Here is a 21,740-nt window from a genome sequence, read left to right as displayed (position 1 = left end):
TTGAGATCAGCTCTAACTTTTAAAATCATTTTGAAGATTTGAAAACATTTTTGAAAACGTTTAAGGTAAAGATGATTTAATAAAATATATAAGTTTCAAAATCTTATAAAATATCTGAAAGTTATTCTTTAAATAATATTCCAATAAAGAATAGCTTTTATAAAAAAATAAATGAAGTAAAAGTTTTTAAAACTAATACTTGAAACGAACAATAATTAGCAAAAGATATACTTATACGAAAGTAAAATCTTTATTTGGATTATCGAAAATAATGTTTGATTATTATTCAAAACTATCAAATATACCTTATTCAATTAATAGTTAGAGAAACTATATATAATATATTTGGGAACATCCGCTCCCGGTTTAGAAAAAAATTTCAACTTTGGGTCCCCTATATTAAGGGTATACACAAATACTATTTATCTCTCGCATTGGTATTATGCAGTTTATAAGCAATTGTTTTGGCAATGAAATATCAAGGTTTCGAAACACTCATGCATATATATATATATATCATATCATATCAACATGCATTAAGCAATTATTTTGGCAATGAAATATCAAGGTTTCGAAACACTCATGCATATATATATGTATATATATATATATCATATCATATCAACATGCATCCCAAAATACACATACAACAATATATCGCAAGATTTTCTAAAAATACTCATGCACTTATCTCAAGATAATGTATATATATATAACATCACAACAACAGTAATACCGGTAGAAAACTTTCCTGAGTGATCTGGGGTTGAAATGGGTCTGGGATGAGTCCGATAACCTATAAACAACACATAAACTAGAATTAATCCTTGGTCGCTTAATAAAATGGACTTTATTCATTCCTACCCTAATGCTCGCTTCTACGCTTAAAGATTTAAATAAGTCGCTCGCGTACCCTCGGCTCCACCATTTTTATAAAATTAACCGTTAGACGTTTTAAATAGACTCTTTAGCAAGGACTTTACCAACTGTCTAATCCACTTTACATAATTGTTTCATGATCCGATTAGTCTTTTAAGGGCCTTAAACATAGTCTCAAAGTTACGCGAGGGGTAAGGGTTCGTTCGCGAAATTCCGTTATTTAAAACGGTCGTTTCTCCTAAACCGTTTATACCATTTACATAAGCAACTAAACTACTTAAGAATCGAAACTCCAATCCAGGCTTATCATTCAAATTACTACTCATCCATCCAAACCATCACAAAAGTCAAGCAAAAGCACTTAGTACTAAAGGGTTTTGAAGTTTTATACCTTGCTTTGTGAGTGGAAAGTTTCTACGGAGCCTTAAAAACCTTGACCTATCCTTATACAAAGCTTGGATCTTACAAACAAATCAGGAAACACAAAGTTAGTTTCTTCAAAACACTATTCATCAAGAACTTTGATGAATTAATTAGTTTAGTAAACCTTGGAATATAGAGCTCAAAATCATGGCATATCTAATCTATGAAATATTGAATCTAAAGAGACAAACCTCTTGATTTATGATTGAGTGGAGCTTGAGTTTTGATTTTCTTCTTCTTGCATTTCTATGAAAAGTCAGAGTGAGAGACATGAAAATAGGAGTGAAATGCTTCTAGCTTTTGCTTTGGTGATTGTGTGGTTTTTAATGTCTTGGTTAGTTTAACCTTAGTTAATGAAGGGTTAAAATGTTTGGCTACAATCAATCCTTGCATAAATATCTTCTTCTTTGCTTACATCATCATCCTTGCATCATCTTTTTGCCATTTGTCAATTCCTTGTGGCTTGATGACATCATCTTGCTCTAATCCTCTTGATTAGTAGCTAATTGTTTGGTTAATCTCCTTGCTATTTTCATAAGCTTGATCCTTGGTCTCTTATCTTTTTATGGTTCGCTTAACTCTCGTTCTCGTTGTTCGTCTGAGGAATCATAACCGGGATCTTATTACTTGGGCTTCCCTAACCCTTTCTTAATATCTTATGTTCCTTTAATGACCCTATATTATAATCCTTGAATTGAATTCTGATAGGGAACAAATAAATCCTGATTACATAATTAAATATTGCATTAATTACACATGATTTGGGCTTCAAGGCCCAATAAGAAGATGTATGACATTCAGACCAAAAAGGTTAATACATTGATCGGGCCAGATGGACCAGATCAGGCCTGATGGAACAAAGAAGGCCCAAAACCCTGAATATTAATTAATTTCGTAATTAATTAATAAGGGAAAAATCAGCTATTAAGAAGAGTCTCAATAAGGATATAAATCCTAGTGGATTAGCCTCCAAGGGACCTAGAAGGATAAGGAATCAGTTTCCTACCACTTAGGACTCCAAAGTCCATTCTAATTCTGAGACTTGACTACCAAGTCTCCTATACCAAGTCCAGTTCAAGGACCCCCAATATCTATATAAGGGGCCTCACCCCACACATTAGAACTACATTTTTTTAATTGATCCTTGGCAATCAGCAAGGTACGTACGCATCTTGTTAAGGCAGATTGAGTCACGAAACACAAGAGCAGTCAAATCGAGCCTTGAAGCTCATGTTCCTTAGTAATAAATACAATAATCATATACCCTAGTTTTTAATCCATAACATTTGGCGCCGTCTGTGGGACAGCATAACAATAACTATGGCAAGAACACGGAGAATAGTTAGAGCTCTTGAAGGAGGAACACCAAAGGGGACAACCCAAGTGATTTCGTCAACCGTGGAGGTACCTCCTCATTCGACTTATGCAGCCACGCAAGGAGAAGCCCAGATAGGGGCAACTGAACCTACGCCACAAGGGACGATTCCCTCGGCTACTTAAGGTACGAATCCCCAAGTTCAACAACTACATGTACCTGTGTATTCTTGACCCATTGGGTATGAGTATTCAACTATTGTGACTACTAACCCCCCATATGAGATGCCCCTTTACCTCGAGGTTGGAGGAAGTGGACATGATGGGCGGAGTGAAGCACGAGGATGATCGCCCCCCTATATACAAGGTTTGGCTCCAATCCCTGAGGATCAGGAATTTTCTGGTCCTTACACTGAGAGAGACTCTGAAACTTCAGATGATGAAGTGGCCCCAAGAAGGAGGCATGCTGGCAAAGAGCCGATGGCTGATGGTCGCTAACGTCCTAGGAGCACCCAAGGGATGAATTCCCAAGAAGTGCAGGAAAGGATCAGGGCTCATGAGGCTAAGATTCAAAGGCTGAAGCGTGATTTGGAGTAATACCAGAACACCAATCCTCCCTCTATCATAGACCTGGATGGTCCGATACAGAGAAGGTTGTTGTCCCAAGGGCTGATCCAAGAAATCTTCTTACCTTTGAAGATCCTGATGATCCTACCCCACCATTCACTGAAGAAATAATGAATGCCCATATCTCAAGGAAGTTCAAGATGCCCACTATTAAAACTTATGATGGCACTGGAGATCCTGCCAATCATGTCAGGACATTCTCCACTGCACTATTGGTACAGCCCGTGAATGACGCTATTAAGTGTCGGGCCTTTCCTCAAACCCTGTCGGGTATGGCTCAAAGGTGGTATAGTCGTTTACCCCCAAACTCTATTAGGTCCTTCAGAGAATTAAGTCAGGCTTTTATTAAGCAATTCATCAGTGGGAGAGTGCACGAGAAAAGTTCAGCATCCCTCATGAGACTACCTGAATCGTTAAGAGACTACCTGAATCGTTTCACAAAGGAAGCTTTAAAAGTCCCGGACCTTGATGACTAGGTAGCCATGATAGCACTATAACATGGAACTAGGGATGAGTTTTTCAAAGTCCTTGGCCAAACACCCCCCTGAAACCATGTTGCATCTCCAAGATAGGGCAGGGAAGTATATCAAGGTAGAAGAGAGTATGAGGAAGACAGTCGTGAGCAGCGAGCCCGCTCGAGGCAAGAAGCGGAAGACCGATCTGGAATACATCGCTAAGGAGAAGTATCCTAGTACTGAGCAAAATCCTGACTCAACTCCGAAGAGAGGAGGACCTGGACTAAAATTTACGGAGTATGCTAAGCTGAATGCACCAAGGAGCCAAATTTTAATGGAAATCAAGAAAGATCGAGATATTCGCTGGCCTAAGCCCTTGAAGGCCGATCCTGCCAAGTTAGATAAGTGCAAGTATTGTAGATTTCTCAAGGAAGTTGGTCATGATACCGATGAGTGTAGGAAACTGAAAGATGAAATTGAGTTCCTTATTAGAAAAGGTAGATTGAACACGTACACTGGAGATGGAGGAGACAGGAGCAACAACGTGAGAAAAAACTTTGACGATCGAAGGAGAGATCAAGAAGATCAAGGGCGAATCCCCAACCTAGGGGACCGATGATAAATACAAACTTCGAAGGACCGTGACCCCGAGGGCCTGTGATAAACACAATTTTTGGAGGACCAACTGCTGCTGGGTTATCCAAGAACTCCAGGAAAGCGTATGCCCGAGAAGTTATGCATATTGTTGGGGAAGCCCCGAAGTGGGGCAGGACAAGAGTAACAATGTCTTTTGATGATTCTGATCTGGAGGGTGTGAAATTTCCTCATGACGACCACTGGTTATAACCCCGATAATAGGGAACAGCCCGGTGAGAAGGGTCCTCATGGATAATGGTGCTTTAGTGGATATCTTGCTCCATGACACCTTTTTAAGGATGGGATATAACAACTCCCAATTGACCCCAACCGACATGCCGATATATGGATTTGCGGCAGTGGAGTGCCCCGTAGAATGGATAATCAAGTTGCCAACAACCATAGGACAGGAACCAAGGCAAGCAACTCAGATGTTGGACTTTGTGGTGGTGAAGGCTAGTTCGACTTACAATGCTATCATGGGAAGAATAGGGATACATGCCTTCAAGGCAGTCCCTTCTTCCTACCATTCAGTCATGAAGTTTCCAACCCGGGATGGGATCGGAGAAGAGTGAGGAGATCAAAAAATGGCTAGAAGTTGTTATGTGGCCTCTTTGAGGGAAGATGGAGGTGGGGGGCAGGTTCTTCCTATTGAAGATCTGGATATCCGAGAGAATGATGAGAAAAGAGGGAAGCCAGCAGAAGACTTGGTTTTGATTCCTTTAGCCCCCGAGGATCCTGAGAAGGTGACTTTTATTGGAGCCACACTCGAGGAGCCCCTTAGAGGGAAGTTGGTGAAATTTTTGCAAAAAAATAGTGACGTATTTGCATGGTCAACAACTGATATGCCAGGCATAGACCCGGAACTGATTACTCACAAGCTGAATGTGGACCCAAATCGGAAGACAGTGAAGCAAAAGAAAAGAAGTTTTACTCCATAGAGGCAAGAAACTATAAAACAGGAAGTAGAGAAGCTCTTAGAAGCTGGTTTCATTGAGGAGATTCAATTTCCAGAATGGTTAGCAAACCCTGTAATGGTGAAGAAGGCCAATGGAAAATGGAGGATGTGTGTGGACTTCACTGATCTGAATGATGCTTGTCCTAAGGACTGTTTCCTGTTACGAAGGATTGATACTTTGATAGATGCCACTGCTGGGCATGAGATGTTGTGCTTTATGGATGGGTTTAGTGGATACAATCAGATCAAGATGCACAAGGAAGACATTCCAAAGGTATCATTCATCACTGACTTTGGTGTTCATTGTTATCTTGTTATGACATTTGGTCTCAAGAATGCAGGAGCCACTTATCAAAGGTTGGTAAATAAAATTTTTAAAGATCTTATTGGCAAGACTATGTAAGTCTATGTTGATGACATGTTATCAAGAGTCTAGTAAATACTGACCATATAACCCATTTAAGGGAAGCTTTTGAGGTCCTGAGATATCATAAGATGATGTTAAATCCTACGAAGTGTGCATTCGGAGTAGGGTCTAGAAAGTTTTTAGGATTAATGGTCTCCAAGAGAGGAATCGAAGCCAATCCCGATAAAATAAAGGCAATCCTGGACATGGAACCACCAAAAACTATCAAAGATGTTCAGAAGCTCATAGAAAGGGTTGTTGCGCTGGGACGATTCATCTCCAAGTCAGGGGATAAGTGTTTGTCATTCTTCAAGTCCTTAAAGAAGGTCAAAGGTTTTGAATGCAGTGAGGAAAGCCAGAAGGCATTTGAGGAATTAAAGAAATATATAGCTCAGGCCCCGTTGTTGGCCAAGCCAACTTTGAATGAAGTTTTATACTTATAGTTGGCCGTTTCAGAGAATGCCTTGAGCGTTGTATTGGTTAAGGAGGAACTAAAAATCCAGAAACCCGTGTACTATGTTAGCAAAATTCTGCATGGAGCTGAGTTCAATTATTCAACTATTGAGAGGTTTGCTTTGGCCTTGGTAATGGCTTCGAGAAAGTTGCGTCCTTACTTTCAGGCTCATAAGATTGAAGTGCTAACAAATCAGCCCTTAAGAAATATTATTCACAGTCCCAAGGCTAGTGGGAGGTTGATCAAGTGGGCAATAGAGCTGGGAGAATTCAACATCAAGTATAAGCCATGAACGGTGATAAAAGCCCAGGCACTGACTGACTTCGTGATGGAATATACCATACCCAACCAAGAAGTCGGGGGACAGGAAAATACCATACCTCAAGACAAGGAAGTTGATAAGGAGGACAAAGAAGAGGTTGATAAGGAGAAAGAATACTGGGTTCTCTATTTTGATGGAGCATCAAAAACAAATTCAAGTGGAGCAGGTTTGGTTTTACAAAGCCCTGATGGGTTCTTAATTGAGCATGCCATGAAGTTAGACTTCCCAACCACAAACAATGAGGCAGAATATGAAGCTCTGATAGCTGGTCTTGGCTTAGCAGGGACACTTAGAGTCAAGAACTTAAAAGTTTGTGGAGACTCGAAGCTGGTCATATCCCAGGTAAAGGGAGAGTTTGAGGCAAGGGATGATACGATGGCTAAATATGTTCGCCTAGTAAGGGCTGTGATGACCGAATTCGATGAATGCCATGTTGAGCACATTCCGAGGGAGGAAAATGCTAAGGCAGATGCATTATCAAAGTTTGCTGCATCTGAGATAGAGGAAAGTTCAGGAAGTGTGTACTTCTGCATTCTGAAGACACGGAGCATTGATGTTAAGTTTGTAGCTCCTATAGGTCTGGGGACGTCATGGATAGATCCCATTAAGACTAATATTCAAACCGGTTGGTTGCCAAACGATGCTACTGAGGCACGAAAGTTGGCTGTTTGAGCACTAAAATACTCTTTGATAGATGGAATTTTATACAAAAGATATTTCGTGGTTCCCTACTTAAGGTGTCTCAGGCCCGATGAAGCACGCTTGGCTCTTGAAGAAGTACATAAAGGTATCTGTGGGCAACACCTGGGGGCAGGGCCCTAGCTCATAAGATAACCCTTTTAGGCTTCTATTGGCCAGAAATGATGGCTGATGCCAAAGAATATGTGAAAAAGTGTGACCGCTGTCATAAGCACGCACCAGTCGTCAGACAACCCCTCAAGATGCTGACCTCCATTAACTCGCAAATCCCCTTTGCTATGTGGGGTATGGATATACTTGGGCCTTTCTCCATGGCTACAACACAAAGGAAGTTCCTGATTGTAGCCATTGATTATTTTACTAAGTGGATTGAAGCCTTTGGCCAAAATCACAAATAAGCATGTTGCACAATTCATGTGGGAAAATATTATGTGCCGGTATGGAATTCCCCGCATCCTAGTCACTGACAATGGAACACAGTTCAACAATAAGGAATTGAAGAAGTATTGTAAGGAGAATGAAATTGAATTACGATTCACCTCTGTGGCTCACCCACAAGCCAATGGGCAGGCAGAAGTTCCGAATTGGATAATCCTGGATGGACTAAAGAAGAGAATCGAGAAATCAAGGAATAATTGGGTGGATGAAATACTCCCAATACTCTGGGCCTATAGGACTACCTGTAGAGTCACGACTGGAGCAACTCCCTTCATCTTAGCATATGGGGCAGAAGCAGTTGTTCCTGTAGAGATATCACATTCCTCTCCCAGGATTCAAGCTTTCAATGCTGAGGAAAATGAGGAAGGGCAAAGGTTAGCCCTGGATCTAATTGATGAAGTGCGAGATGAGGCACATGCGAAAATAATGGAATATCAGAAAAAGGCTTCATTCTACTACAACCTGAGGGTTAAAGAAAGGTTCTTCAAACAGGGTGACTTAGTCTTAAGGAAGGTGGAAGCTTCTGGTGTAGGGCAGAAAGGGAAGCTTGCCCCAAATTGGGAAGGGCCATACAAGGTCAAGAGTGTTCAAGGTAGAGGAACCTATAAGCTCGAAACTATGGATGGTTTTGAAGTCCTGAGAACTTGGCATGTGCAAAACCTGAAGGTTTACTATGTGTAAAATAGTTGAAGCACGATTTTCACTTGTCAGAGTAACAAGTAGGTTTAAAAGCACCTTGAAGCTTTGCTTGCTTAGGACTTTTATATGTTAGATTTTATCAGGGTTGAACCCATCTTATGTAAGGTATCAAGAATACCAAGTTATAATATAAAATGTTCGGCTTAATCTAGCCTATTAGATTGATGCATTGTGAAGGATAAAACTAAGTCATAAACTTGAGTTTGAAAACTCGGAAAAAATACGATGATACTTGGGCAATACAAGTGAAACTAGTAAAAGTCAATTACAAAGTTCGATATTGTCTAAAAAAGAAAAATACATAATAATGCAAAGAAATTAGGCCTTAGAAGGCTAAGATTCTTCAGAACCACTATCCGAAGTCTCCTCGGACGTCTCTTCAGTCGGTCTCTCGGAAGTCTCTTCGGAAGTCTCTGCAGAGGTTTCCTCGGAACTATCCTTGGACGCCTGGGATGCCGCAGGAGACACTGGTTTTGGAGGCTCTTCTACCCTGGCCTTCTTTATAACAGGCTCGGTCTCCTCCTCAGAAGAAGATTCCTCCTCTTCAGAGCTGGATTCAAGCTCCTTCCTTTTTTGGCCTTGGCCCTGACTTCCTGATGGGTCGTCCTTAATCAGATCGGCAAGCTTATCTGCAACGCCCCCAAGTGCTGGGACTTTCATAGGGAAGGGGAAAGAAGATTGTTCAAGAACCTCGAAAACTCTTCCTGGATAGCTTCCACAGCAACGTCCTAGCCTTCCTTGTACCTGATTGGATGTAGGAGGGCATCATGCTCCACCATTAAGTCCTTGAATTCTTGAGTATCCATCCAGCCGTCAAAGGCTTTGTCTTTTGAGCCTTGAGAATGACAATCTCAGCCCTGGCCGTTTTAAGATCAGAAGTTGAGGAGGCAAGTTGAGCTTCAAGAGCCTCTATACGCTGGTTAGCCTCCTCCAGCTTCTTGTTTGTGTCTTCCAGACCAACTTTCCAAGCCTTGGCTTGGTGAATTGCCCCTTAAAAGTGGACGTTCGCCTGCAAGAAACAAAGGAAAAGTGAGAAACAAGAAAAATTACGGCAGGAAGCAATAAGATATCAAAAGAAAAAGACGTACCGTAGCCAAGGCCTGAGCTCCGAAAAGCTCATTAGCCTCCAAGTCCTGTTGAAGGACAAGATCATGATAATCCACAGGAGAAACGGAATGCATAGACCATTCCTTGGCAAGCACGGTGTTGCCAACAATCAAATCCTTTCCCTGGATTCCCCAAGCGGGTTGAAAGAAAGCCCCTGGTTTTTGTTATGTACGTAAAGGTTGGCTGGGGCCTTCCTCGCCTGCTTCCTTCGCTTGGAGTAGGAACTCCGGGAAGTGATCCCCGAGGCGCGGGTCTTTAAAGACCTTCCCAGAATGTTTCATCCTGGTCATTTTCAGGTCTTTAGGCTTTGTAGCCTCCTCGATCTTCTCAGACACTGCAACAAATAAGATAAGTGAGTTGAGAAATTAGCAAAGTAATAAGTAGGAGAAACGAAGACGACTAGAGAAGGATGGAAACATACTCTTTTTAGGAACGGGAGAAAGGCCACGTTCTACAAGAACGGTCTCCCTGATAAGATCCCAAGAGTGGGAAGTCCCATTATCTTGAGTAAGGAGGTTGAAAGCTCTGGTCTCCTCCTCAGATTAAACTATATCATTAGGGCTCCCATCTACAGCTAGCCCAAAAGACGAACGAAAGAGGGTGCCCCAATCGCCGCCCTCCCAAAGGACGTACAGAAAATCTTTCTTCCACCCCAAATTATTGTTAGGGATGGACTTCCCATTCACTATGTGGGTAACGGTTGGGCGCTGGTTCAAAGAAACCCACCCTGGATTCTTGTCGGGACTGTTCTTGAACTGAAAAATCTTTCTAATTACAGCAACCGAGGTAGGGATGTTGTGCTTGGCGCATTGCGACAAGTAGCACAGAATCAACCTCCAAGAGTTTGGAGGGAGTTGGCAAGGGCTGATGCCCACATCAGCTAACTGAACAGGGATAAATGGGTGAAAGGGGAGTCTGATACCTGCCCTTAGAGTGTCCCTGTAGATGCATAATGCGTCCTTCCTCCATTGACAGGCCCTGTTGGCCGGACCCGGAAGAACCAGCTTGAAGGGTTCCTTGATTTTGAAACAAGCAGTCAACTTGTCCAGCTCATTTGGATCCCGGAAGACACTGATATGGTCATGCGCGTCCAGATGCGCGTCAGATGGGTACTCATCCCCTCGGGTGTTGATCATATCAATCAAGGAAGTGTACCTTGATCGAATGGGGAACTCACTGGACTTTTTGGCCATGTTCATCTGGTCCAAACGTGTAATTCTCATATCAGCCATCTGAGAAAAGGGCGCAAAAGAAGACAATTTTAAAACACGAGCTATGCAAAAATGAGCAAAAGAAAAAGAAAGGAAGGTAGTTTACCTGAAGTAACGCTGCAAAAAGGGGTTGGCTTAGTAAGTGAAGGTTTTGGGGACTCAAAAACTCCGACCTACAATTATTTCTCTCAGATCTTTAGAAGAAGAAAAGAGGAAGGAAATTCAAAAATGAGAATGTGAGAAAATGTGTCCCTATTTACTCCTTTATATAGGCGGAAAAGGGAAGATGAAAAGGAAGAAAAGCCCATTAAGTTGAAGGCCCAAAGTGAAAGCCCAAATTCTGGAATTTTCCAGAATATCTTTAGAGTTATTAAGTTCTGGAACCTTCCAGAATATCTTCAAAAAATTCTTATGGCCCAAAACGAGGCCCAAATTCAAAAAGGGGTTTGGAAAAGTGAAAGCCCAAATCCAAAAAGGATTTGGAAAAGTAAAGGCCCAAAACGAGGCCCAAATCCAAAAAGGATTTGGAAAAGTAAAGGCCCAAACAAGGCCCAGTCCAAGTTAAAATTAGGAAAAGCATAATACAGACCAGGATTGAGGTCGAATTTTAGGTCGTAAATGCTATTCGAATTCTTTCGAATAGGCGCCCGTAAAATTCGGGTTAAAAGACAAGGATCCAGGTCGAAATTAAAGTCGTGGATCCAGTTCGAATTCTTTCGAACAAAATCCAGAAAAGACTTATCAATAAGATCAGGATTGAGGTCGAAATTCTGGTCATAAATCAAACACAAACTATTAAGGAGGATCAAGATCCAGATCGCAGGTTCGATTAGGATCCTCGAAGCCCTGGTCGTGAATCCTAGTCGAAACCTTACGAACAGGAATAAAAAAAAGGCTGGAAATCTCAACCAAAATCTAGGTCGAAGGATCGACTAGGATCCAGGTCGAAGCCCTGGTCGTGAACCCTAGTCGAAACCTTACGAACAGGAGTCAAGTAAGTATATAAATTTCGACCAAAATCCAGGTCGAAGGTTCAACTAGGATCCTGGTCGAGAACTAGGTCGTGAAACCTAGTCGATATCCTTCAACCAGGAATCAAACAAGGACATAATTTTCAACCAAAATCCAGGTCGAAGGTTCGACTAGCATCCTGGTCGAAATCCAGGTCGTGGATCCTAGTCGAAATCCTTTGACCAGGATTAAAAGGGTGGCCAAAAATTCGACTAGGATCCAGGTCGAAATTTCGACTAGGATCCTGGTCGAAAAAGGGCTGAAAGTTAGAAAATGTTTTTGAAAAATTGCAGAAAAATTGGAAAATCTCAGAAATAAAGGGAAAATTCCTAGAAATACCAGAAAATTTCTAAAAAAGAGGGAAAAGTTAAGAAAATAAAAGAGAAGTTTTGAAACGACCCTGAAGCCGCGTACAAGGCAAATCGTTGTAAATGTGTAGGTCGCTCCACACTTTACACCAAACAATACCCTGTAAGGGAATGAGTGAACTTAACTTTTGTGAAACCTTATACGGTTTCCCAAAAGTTGGGGGGAAAATGATAGGGAATAAATAAATCCTGATTACGTAATTAAATATTGCATTAATTACACATGATTTGGGCTTCAAGGCCCAATAAGAAGATGTATGACATTCAGACCAAAAAGGTTAATACATTGATCGGGCCTGATGGACCAGATCAGGCCTGATGGAACAAAGAAGGCCCAAAACCCTGAATATTAATTAATTTTGTAATTAATTAATAAGGGAAAAATCAGCTATTAAGAAGAGTCCCAATAAGGATATAAATCCTAGTGGATTAGCCTCCAAGGGACCTAGAAGGATAAGGCATCAGTTTCCTACCACTTAGGACTCCAAAGTCCATTCTAATTCTGAGACTTGACTACCAAAGTTTCCCTATACCAAGTCCAATTCAAAGACCCCCAACATCTATATAAGGGGCCTCACCCCACACATCAGAACTACGTTTTTTGACTTGATCCTTGGCAATCAGCAAGGTACGTAGGCATCTTGTTAAGGCATATTGAGTCACGAAACACAAGAGCAGTCAAATCGAGCCTCGAAGCTCACGTTCCTTAGTAATAAATACAGAAATCATATACCCTAGTTTTTAATCCATAACGAATTCCTTTTAATCATATTACCTTATACTTGATTCTTTCGGTATCTGATGGATATTCGGGTAAAAATCAAAGTGTTCGAATTCGAATTCTAACGACCTTTACATACACTCATTTACTTTATGGAATACTAATACGATATCATAATTTCCATAACAATACTTCTATATAGCGTGGTCTGGCAATTTTCCTTAATCAGCACAATCGATAAAAAGTTACTATTCATCAGGGTTTCAAAAATTTCCAAAAATTAGGGTTATTACAGTCTCCCCCTTAAAAGGATTCCGTCCCGGAATCAGATTGAAAACAGTTGGGGATACCTTTCTAGCATTATGGTTTTTAACTCTCAAGTCGATTTTCCTACATTGTGGCTCTGCCACAAAGCTCTGACTAGTTTGATAACCCTGTTCCGAAGTACTTGTTACTTTTCGATCTATCATTTTTACTGGTTGTTCCACATAGGTCGAGTATGGTCGCATGTCTACGTGTTCATATTCCATTATATGTCTGGCATCCAGATTGTACTTCCTTAACATTGATATATGGAACATGTTATGAACTTGCTGCAGGTTCAGGGGTAGGGCTAGTGTTCGTGTTTGTGCCCTAGGGACAACACTATTCTGTTTATACTATGAAACATTTGGATTATTAATTATGATCCTATGGATTATTCTTTAGTAATTTATTATATCTTTATTTTCTGCGATAAAATGTTAGATTAATAAATGTCCTTGGAATATGATATGTAAATCTATATCTCTAAGTACGTGACTTAGAAATGAGATTATGAGAATAGTATTGATATTCCTAAAGATCCCTAGTCAAGTATTATTGTTAAGGGACGATAATAAATACATTGAGACTAGTGTGTTTGTTGACTGATGATCACATCTCATTGATCATATGTATGGTGATACTAAAGTCAAAACACAGACACATGTATTAATTGAATAGTGTTGGATTGACCCGTTGTGAGATACTATATGTTTAAAGTGTCATAAGTTAATCTCATATTGATAATGATGTATTGGTCCTTTGACCTGAAATCATTATATTTCTATACGAGAATTAATATGCTTTGATACTATTGAAAGTTATCCTTGATCGGGTAATAATAAAAGTAGACATTGGGTATATTATGAGTCGTATGAGAAATATGAATGATCTCGATAAGATTTAGCCCTCCTTTATCAAAGGAGTGATATTATTGGCCTCTGGATCGAGTAAGACTATAAAATGCATGGTCGTTCTCAAATAGTTATTTGTTTAATAATTTACTCATTCATCAAGGAAAGAAGGATTAAACGCTTGCAGAGGATGACACAATACATGCCTCGAGTTTGATCTATAATATAAGGCTAAAGGGATAATATTATATTGTACATTATTCACGAAAGGTTTAATTGAATCACCAATTATTATTATTACTTGGGGAGCAATGATGTATTACTAGATGCCGCTCATTGTTTATAATTTTATTATTAGAAAATAAAATTATTGCCAACGTAATAATAACCTAAAGGGTCACACAGAAATAACATTTAAAACGGAGTGCTATTTAAATTATGAATTTAAATATTTTATTGTTAATTCGAATTTAATTATATAATTAATTAAGTGAGACTTGATTAATTGTATATATATATTAGAATTCGAATTTAATAATAATATAAATCTAAAATCAGAATGGGTCCTTTTGGAAGCCCATTAAGATTAGGGTTATGCCCTAATCCTCTCTCCCTATATATATATTAAGATGTATATTTTTAGGTTTAGTTGACATATCACATTTTTGAGAAAACCCTAGCAGGTCTACATCTTAGAGAGGCTAGAGAGAGAAAGAAAAGAGGCAACCAAATCGGCTAGTACCGGCTTTGGTGATCGTTGGACGATCGGGCGTTCATGTGGATACCTTGGATAGCAGAACTTCGAAAGGAGGGCTGTTGTGTTGGTTCATCAAGATCTGTACATTCATCACAATGAGAAGGAAAGCTTTTTTAAGGTAAACATCTAATCACCGAATTAAATGTCTTGTTTCGCATGGATCCTGCATTTTGGGTTTCGTTTTTTATATTTAATTTAATTTTTCTGCTGTGTTTGTGTCATGAATCCCAATAATGGCATCAGAGTTACTTGCGAAACGTTTTAATTCAGTTGTATGTTTACAATTTTGATACAAGTGAGCATATATATAATTTTTGGTGCGTATATATGTCTATATATATGATATTTATGATGTATTTTATAATCATGTGATGGTTGTATGTATCGCTGTGTGAGTATATATGATATACTTTTTTTATTATGGAATTGTATACGATGCGATTTCTGAAAAAAGTTGAACAAATTTGTTGAAATCTGAGTCTAGTGTCCAATTTTTGCAAATGATATGTGTTTTCCGACTGGAATCGGGTCACTAAGCAAGACTGACATTGTCAGATTGGCGTCTGTAAGCCATTGGATGTCGTTACAGACCTCGAAACAGCGATTTTTAGTTTTTAGAAAGCTGATTTTAATTTTCTGAATTTTGGTAAATATGTTGTGTTTGATTATATAGTTTGAATTTTGATATGTGATCTCATGTTAAGATTATAAGTGTTTTGTTATGTGTCATGTGATATTATGGTGTATGGTTATGGCCTTAAGACCCTTCAGTTAATGGTTTTTTATTTATGGTTTTGGTTTCTAAATACGACTTGCATGTTATTTATTCTTTGTAATTCATTTATCTCGAATGTAACTCGATTTTTTTATGTAAGTACAGTAGTATAGGTTGTTTTAATGTTATATACTTCAAGGAGGAATGATCCAAGAGGAGAAGTAGCAATCGAGATAAGAAGAATGAAGACTTGTAATTGTATTTATATTATTCACCATAGTTTGACCTTGATCCTTTCATTAGCTTGAAAGGATCACATAGGATAAAGGCCATAACCAAACACGTTTACATACCGCACTTTACATATTGATGTATGGATGTATGTATAGAATAGCTAATGATTCATACTTTAATTAGATTAATTATGCATGAATGTATGTATTAGATACGTCACCCATGCCATGCTTGCTAAACAAGATAAAATCTGTAACGACTCAAGATATTAAAATTTATAAACGATTATAAGATTCTCGTGTTTATGAAACACGGAATGAAATACGGATCTTCTTTATTTCTGACATGGGACAATTTTGTCAACAACGGGTTCATTGAAATTGTAAGGCTGTGGGTTTTAAGCGAGACCGATGTGACTTCTCTACTACTCGGAAATCAAATCATTGACGAGTATTGATTTGAAGTATTTTATTCAAGGAAAAATTGGGAATCTCTTTATGATGGGATCATGATCGTTATATTACTAAAAAACTGTAATGTTTATATTAAGTTGTTTAGATGCCTTCCAATATGTCCAACGCGTCAACCCCGAGATCGATAAGGAGTGGGTTCTCCAGAGCGAAGTACTCCCATCTATCGTGGGACGACGTGTTTAAGTATATGATACTTTTTAGACCTTTGGGTTTGACTTAACTAACTTACCACAATAGGATTGTGAACTTGGAGGCATAGAGTTTGGTGTGATTTATTGGATAAATAAGAATAAATATTGTTCCACTAAACTATCCAATAGGTATATAGTTGATATAATTGACAAATGTTGTCTACTTTATTGAATCATGTTTTAGGAGTAAATCCAAAGCTGAACTAAAATATTGTGAAATTTGGACCTTGGCTCACTAGAAAGTATAAAGAAGATATTCTTTCTGAATTAATAGTTAGAGCTATTAATTTGATAAAAATAGTGGGAGATGTATATTTTGAATATATAAAAATAATCGCATGAACATAATTTAATAATCATCTATAGACTAATTTATCTTATACACTTAAACATTGTAGATTTTAAAATGGCAAACAATTCAAACAACTTCTCTGTGCGATCAGTCCTTGAGAAGGACAAGCTGATAGGAACAAACTTCCTTGACTGGAAGAGGAACTTGAGGATTATCCTCAAACAAGAGCGCAAGCTCTATGTAATTGATATCCCTCGCCCTGCACCTCTCCCTGAAGGAACATCCCGTGCTCAACATAATGTTTATCAGAAACATATCGATGATGACACGGATGTTCAATGTCTCATTTTAGGGACCATGAGTGCTGAACTTCAAAAAGAACATGAGAATATGGATTCTTATGATATGATTAAGCACCTTAAATGTATGTTTGAAGGACATGCTCGTCAGGAGAGGTTTGATACTTTCAAATCGTTGCATGCATGTAAGCAGGGAGAACGTGATCCAGTTGGACAACATGTTCTAAGAATGATAGGGTATTTTGAGTACCTTGCCAATTTGGGTGCCCCGATTGCTGTGAAGCACCAGATTGACCTAATTTTGTAATCTTTAAATAATAGTTATTCTTAATTTGTGATGAATTACAATATGAATGAGATAGATAAGAACCCCACCGAATTATTGGCTATGTTGAAAACTGAGGAGACCAACGTTCAGAAGGCATCCCCTGCTCCCATGTTGATGGTGAATAAGGGGAAGGCCAAAGGAAAAGGTAAATGGAAAAGCAAGTGAAATATGGGATCTAAATCTAATGCCAATCTGAAACCTGATCCGACCAAGGCTTTGAAGCCTAAAGGTGGTGTTCCAAAGGTTGGTGATAGTCACTATTACAAGAAACCTGGTCATTGGAAGAGGAACTGTCATGCTTATTTGGAGTATCTGAAGAAGAAGAAGTTTGTTGTTGCTGTTTCTGATTCAGGTATTTATGTTAAAGAAGTCAATTTTTCTACTTCGACATCTTGGGTATTAGATACTGGATGTGGTTCTCATATTTGTAGAAATGTGCAGGAACTGCAGGGAAGTAGGACATTGACGAAGGGAGAAGTCGACCTACGAGTTGGAAAAGGAGCAAAGGTTGCTGCTTTAGCTGTAGGGACTTATCGTTTATCGTTTCCCACTGGGCTTGTTTTAGAACTAGATAACTGTTTTTACGTGCCTGCGATTTGCACAAACATTATTTCGGTTTCTTGTTTGGACAAGAAAGGTTTTTCGTTTTTGATTCAGAACAATAGTTGTTCCTTTTTATTCAATAATGTTACCTATGGGGTTGCACGTTTGTTTAATGGTTTATATATTCTTCATTTAGATACTTCTGTCTATAATATAAATAATGATAATAAACGTATTAAGATGAAAGACTCAAATCAAACATACCTTTGGCCTTGTCGTTTAGGTCACATAAATGAGAAACACATTTCCAAATTACATAAAGATGGTTACTTGGATAAGTTTGATTTTGAATCAAAGAAATAATACAAATTTTGTCTTATTGGGAAAATGGCTAAAGATCCTTTTACCGGATAAGGTGAAAGGGCCACCGAACGATTAGGCTTATACATAGTGATGTATATGCTCCAATGCGTACGATGACAAGAGGTGGCTTTTACTACTTCATTACATTTACTAACGATTTCAGTAGATATGGATATGTGTATCTTTTGAAAAACAAATCTGATTATTTGGAAAAGTTCAAAAAATACAAGGCCGAAGTGGAAAAGCAAACAGGAGAAAGTATAAAAGTTCTACGATCAAATCATGGAGGAGAATACTTAAGCCTCGAGTTTAAAGGTTTTTTGAAGGAGTGTGGTATCGTATCACAACTTACTTATCTTGGAACGTCTCAATGGAATAGAGTTTCTGAGAGGAGAAATCGCACCTTGTTGGACATGGTACGATCGATGATGAGTCTAGCAGATCTTCCAATAAGTTTCTGGGGTTATGCTCTAGAAACGGATGTATATACATTAAACCCAGTTCCAACTAAATCGGTTCAAAAGACTCCATATGAGATATGGACTGAGAAACGTCATAGCATGTCTTTTATGAAATTATGGGGATGCGAAGCATTTGTAAAACGCTTGGTGTCTAACAAGCTTGGACCAAAATCGGATAAATGTTATTGTGTGGGATATCCTGAAGAAAATAAAGGGTATAGTTTCTATAATCCTACCGAAAACAAAGTGTTTGTTGCTTGAACCGCTGTATTTCTTGAAAGAGAGTTACTTTCCAAGAAAATTAATGGGAGGACTATAGATCTCGATGAATATCGGGTTGTACAAAATAACATTGAACCAGAGTTGGAAAGTGGGCAGGAAGTACATCAAGATGTTCCTGCTCGGGAAACACAGGTTGTTCGTAGATCTAGTAGGGCTCGTCATGAGCCAGAGAGATATTATGGATTTCTCTTGACTCAAGATGATGATGTAATGCTCATAGATAATGATGAGCCTCTTACCTACCAAGAAGCTATGAACAGTCCAGACTCCGAGAGATGGTTAGAGGCCATGAAATCCGAAATGGAATCCATGTATCAAAATAAAGTATGGATTTTAGTTGATCCACCTGAAGGGGTAAAACCTATAGGGTGCAAGTGGGTTTTCAAGAAGAAAACTGACATGGATGGTAAAGTACAGACATATAAAGTGCGACTAGTGGCAAAAGGTTTCAAACAAATTCATGGTATAGACTATGATGAGACCTTTTCACTAGTTGCTATGGTCAAGTCCATCAGGATTTTGCTAGCAATAGCTGCTTACTACGACTATGAGATTTGACAAATGGATGTCAAAACTGCTTTCTTAGATGGTAGCCTTGAAGAGGATGTATTCATGATACAACCTGAGGGTTTTGTCGATCCCAAGTTTACTAAGATGGTCTGTAAGCTGCTTCGATCTATTTATGGATTGAAGCAAGCCTCAAGGAGATGGAATCGTCATTTTGATGAAACAATCAAAGAATTTGGCTTTATTCAAAATGAAGATGAACCATGTGTTTACAAGAAGGTTAGTGGGAGCCATGTGGCATTCCTAGTACTATTTTATTGTTAATTCGAATTTAATTATATAATTAATTAAGTGAGACTTGATTAATTGTATATATACTAGAATTTGAATTTAATAATAATATAAACCCAAAATCAGAATGGGTCCTTTTAGAAGCCCATTAAGATTAGGGTTAGGCCCAAATCCTCTCTCCCTATATATATATTAAGATGTATATTTGTAGGGTTTAGTTGATGAAAGAGATATGTCCCAAGTCCAATCATGTATGAGAATTTAGGAATAGCTTTTATATAATCTGTTTTGATTTCATTGATATTAATAAAAGACTTGTTTTGTTTTTATTGCGGGCTCTATCTATTTAAATGTTTAAATAAGATATACCACATTTTAGAGTAAAGCTTTTTATGGATTGTGATGAGACCATAATAATGAGACCTAAAAGATGATAACTCTAAACTTAAATAGTTCCTGGTCGTAGGATTACTAACTGGTAATTAATAATCCGCAAAGATCGGTACATACTATGCTTGCTTCATTAGGAAGGATGTCTGTTCTCATAGACATTTGTGTGGTGACACTATAGCTAGTATGTAGGTGCTTATTATAGAATAAGTTCACTGAACATGACTCACAGCTGAACAACTGATGGAGTTCACTCACGTGTCAGCAGTTGTTCACATAGTGATAGATGTACAAGTATCCTTAGACTTGAGGTCATCATAGTCATCTTCTGTACACTGAACTATGCTTTGGTTTAGTTCTTAGTCTCAAGGGATAATTATAAGGGCTCTACTGAGTATAGGAATTTGTACACGAAGATAGTGTATGATCAATAAAGGATCTACCCCTTCTAGTGTAGGAAGAGAATGTTCAATGCTGATCCACTTATATTAGCTCAGGAATCTCTGGCCAGAGTGAATGAAATTAGAAAGTAGTTTCTAATTTACATTAAATAGAACTAAGCATAGTGAATGGGAAAACAAATGATTAAATAAGATAGGCTTGACACAAGTTCCATGCCTTGTATTTAATCGTGACATTGCAGGGTAGAAGGAATTAATTGTACGGTAACTACTCACTGAATAGGTTCTTGGTATTCTAAGCAGTGAATTCGTATTATCCGGATAGTCGCGATATGCTGAGAAGTATCCCTCCCGATGTAGAATAAATATGATTAATTAATTAATCATATTTAATGAATTAGAGAATTTATATAAATAATGATAAAATAGTTTTATTATTATTTATTTCTACTACCGGCTTAATATTGAACCTACAGGGTCACACCATAAAAGAGAATGATTTAATGGCGGAGAAAATAATTAATAATGGCTGATAATTATTTATTTATGAAATAAATAATTAATTGGAAAATTTAATAATTGATTAAATGAGATTTAATTGATTATAAATTAATTAAGAAAAAGTTCTTAATATTATTAATTAAGAATTTAATTTTTGCAAATTAAATCAAGTGAGAGAATTATTTCTAAAGTGTTGAGAAAAAGGATTAATAATTAAAAGATGTTTTAATTATTAGTGAGAATAATAAAGGGTTAATAATAATAATATTTTATGGGAAAATTTTCAGCTGAAAATTTTGCCTATAAATATACTATAATAAACCCTATTTTTTCCTCAACCAAAAAGATTTACAAAACCCTAATTCTCTCCATCTCCTCCTCCTTCATTACATCGTTTTCTTGGTGGATACCGGTGGAGTACTTCACACTTAAGGAGCAGCTGCTAAGGATCTCCGTTCATCATTTTTGGATCGCCATTAAAGACCTCCATCTTTCCATTAACGTAAAGCTTCTTAAGGTAAACATACTGAACTATGAATTAAATATTATTTTTCGCATGGATCCTGCGGAGGGTTTCAGTTTGTTTTAAGATTTAAATTTATGTTTTCGCTGCGTTTATGTGCTAAAAACCCTTCAATGGCATCAGAGCTACTTATGAAAAGTTTTTAATTCGTTTATGTGTTTAACTATTTTCGATATATGAGCATGTACGTGATTCACCATGATTTGATGTTGAGATAATATGCTTATATATGTATGGTTTTGAATATATGATATTAATGTGAGTTGTATAATCATAAGATGATTATGTAATCTGTATATATACT

This window comes from Apium graveolens, chromosome 8 (assembly GCF_009905375.1).
Source record: "Apium graveolens cultivar Ventura chromosome 8, ASM990537v1, whole genome shotgun sequence".
In the NCBI taxonomy this organism is placed as follows: Eukaryota; Viridiplantae; Streptophyta; class Magnoliopsida; order Apiales; family Apiaceae; genus Apium; species Apium graveolens.
This window is presented reverse-complemented; position numbering follows the sequence as displayed.